The following is a 263-nucleotide window of genomic DNA, read 5'->3' as shown; positions in this document are numbered from 1 at the left end:
TTAACCGCTCGTTCTACCTTTGCCTCCTTCCTTCCTTCCATCTTCTGGGACCCAGGCTGCTCGTGCCTGATCTTTCCTGAATGGGGACAGCCCCCATCAGCAGCAGCTTGGTCTTCAGAACGTCTAGCTCCAGGCCCCCATCTCTCTCTAACTTGGGATACAGGAGCCCGCGGTCCCAGCAGCCCTTCTTCCCCTTCCACAGACCCGAGGGCCCCGGGCCCTCCGGTCTCAAAACTCAGGATTCCTCCCAAGACTAGACCTTC

The sequence above is a fragment of the Globicephala melas genome, chromosome 19 (genome assembly GCF_963455315.2).
Source record: "Globicephala melas chromosome 19, mGloMel1.2, whole genome shotgun sequence".
Taxonomy (NCBI): domain Eukaryota; kingdom Metazoa; phylum Chordata; class Mammalia; order Artiodactyla; family Delphinidae; genus Globicephala; species Globicephala melas.
Note: the sequence above shows the minus strand (reverse complement) of the source record.